At 41.2% G+C, this 1,943-nt stretch overlaps 2 protein-coding genes and 1 long non-coding RNA gene across 31 annotated transcripts in view; 2 read left to right on the top strand and 1 right to left on the bottom strand.

Moving 5' to 3' along the window:
• CCDC90B (coiled-coil domain containing 90B) overlaps nt 1-1,943 on the top strand; it is a 695,243-nt gene that overhangs the window by 342,742 nt on the left and 350,558 nt on the right. The gene's annotated exons all lie outside the window — the stretch shown is intronic.
• The window catches only part of DLG2 (discs large MAGUK scaffold protein 2), a 2,230,265-nt gene that overhangs the window by 2,073,632 nt on the left and 154,690 nt on the right, over nt 1-1,943 (top strand). The window lies entirely within an intron of this gene.
• Nucleotides 75-1,943, bottom strand: part of LOC126934940 (uncharacterized) — a 46,396-nt gene continuing 44,527 nt past the window's right edge. For both annotated transcript variants that reach the window (XR_007719151.1, XR_007719152.1), the window contains one exon: nt 75-200. This is a non-coding gene — a long non-coding RNA (uncharacterized LOC126934940). The remainder of the gene's footprint in view (nt 201-1,943) is intronic.

Below are 1,943 nucleotides of genomic sequence, written 5' to 3'. Positions count from 1 at the left end.
GAATCCAGTTCCAGTTTATTTGAATTGATGGCTGAATTCAATTCTATGCAGACCAAAGTCCCTGTTATCTTGTTCCTGTCAGCCTAGGACCATCCCCATCTAGAGGCTGCTGCATTCCGTGGCTCGTGGCCCCCTTCTTCCATCTTCACAATCAACAATTGCAAGTTGAGTGTTTTTCATGCTGTATCTCTCTGACCCACCTGCAAAAGATAATCTGCTTTTAAGGATTGATGTGATGAGATTGAATCCACGAAGGATAATCCAGGATAATCTCCACATTTCAAGTTTCTTAACCTTAATCATATCTGCAAAGTCTCTTTTGTTATATAAGGGAACATATTACAGATTCCAGGGATTAGGGATGGGGGGGTGTTATTCTGCGCACCACAATATGATTTATATAACATTCAAGAACAGGCAAAATGAACCCATGATGATAGAAGCTGAGAGTGATTATGACCTTTGGGTCGTGTTGCTAGAATAGGAATAATAGTATTCATTTTAATAAAGCGTTGTTGCAAGTATTATAGCCAACAGTAACGTCAATTCCCTTGTAAAGTGCCTGTCACAACATAACCCTGTTATTTGTCATTTCCTGTTTCCTTTCCTTCTCCCAACTCCACCGTCATCATTTCACTTGTAATAATGCTGCAGTCAGGACTTTGATGCAGAATAAGATATTCTGAAGACTTGCAGACTCTCTGTAATGGTGCTTTCTAAACTTGCCTGGTAATGTATTCCTCAGAAATGTAGCAAGAACCCCAGGTGCTACTTAGGTAAAAGCAAGTTTGGGAAACACTGCTTTTAGAAATTTGCTTATATGAAACACTGTTGCAAACACAAAGAAATGCTGAATGATCTGCCCTAGCTCCATCCAAAATACTACTTGCTACCCTTTTTAAGCCACCCAAAGCAAATCAGTTGTGCTATGCCATTGAAAAACAAGTACTTCTTAAAATATTGGACTAATCAGATAGGTTTTTAGAACTTAATTTTTGTTGGAAGTCTCGGTCTGTGGTTCTGAGGATCTAGCACAGAACCTAGACAGAAAGTTGCATAAATATTTGTTAAGTTCACTGAAATTAAAGATAGCATCTGGTTGGTTTGTTGTTGTTGTTGTTGTTGTTGTTGAGACAGGGTCTTGCTCTGTTGCCCAGGCTGGAGTACAGTGGTGTGATCATGGCTCACTGCAGCCTCGACCTCCCCAGGCTCAGGTGATCTTCCCACCTCAGCCTCCCTACTAGCTGAAACTACAGGTACGTACCACCAGGCTTGGCTAATTTTTGTGTTTTTTGTAGAGATGGAGTTTGGCCATGTTGCCCAGGCTGGTTTCAAATTCCTGGGTGCAAGCATACCACCCACCTCCACCTCCCAAAGTGCTGAGATTTTAGGCATGATCTACCATGCTCAGCTTGTTTTATTTTTTTTTTTTTTCTGTCAAAGCACGCTGCAGTTGCCCATGAGCATGACTTCTTGAATGTGCTAAGAGAGAAGTCTGGTAAAAATTGAGTCTCTGCAACATTCATTTCACGTACTCTACCTCTAACTTTTTCATTCATTTGTTTTACAAACAACTATTGATATCCCATATTGCAGACAGTTAGACATGTCCAAGGAATACAAGGATAAAAGTACTCAATCCTTGCTTTAGGGTACTCCCAGTGTAGTGGAGGGACCAATAATAAAGGAACCTCCAACTCCACCTTCCCACCCTAAACTGAATTTAGAATTTACGTTGATCAGAAGCGGGGTGCCACTGCCATTGTAAATCAGGTCTCAGCCTCTTTCCTGCTTTATCCAGTTCACACTGGCTTTCTTTCTAGAAAGGGGCCAAAAATCAACTTGTTTACTAGCTGCCTCTCTGCTTTATCTCATTGTGTCTCAATCTTAGCTCCAGGTAAGAAACACCTGTAGAGCCCTTAAAAACCCTGATATCTCACCCC

Source organism: Macaca thibetana, chromosome 14 (genome assembly GCF_024542745.1).
Source record: "Macaca thibetana thibetana isolate TM-01 chromosome 14, ASM2454274v1, whole genome shotgun sequence".
In the NCBI taxonomy this organism is placed as follows: domain Eukaryota; kingdom Metazoa; phylum Chordata; class Mammalia; order Primates; family Cercopithecidae; genus Macaca; species Macaca thibetana.
The sequence above is the reverse complement of the archived record's forward strand: the minus strand, read 5'-3'. Positions and strand labels throughout refer to the sequence as shown.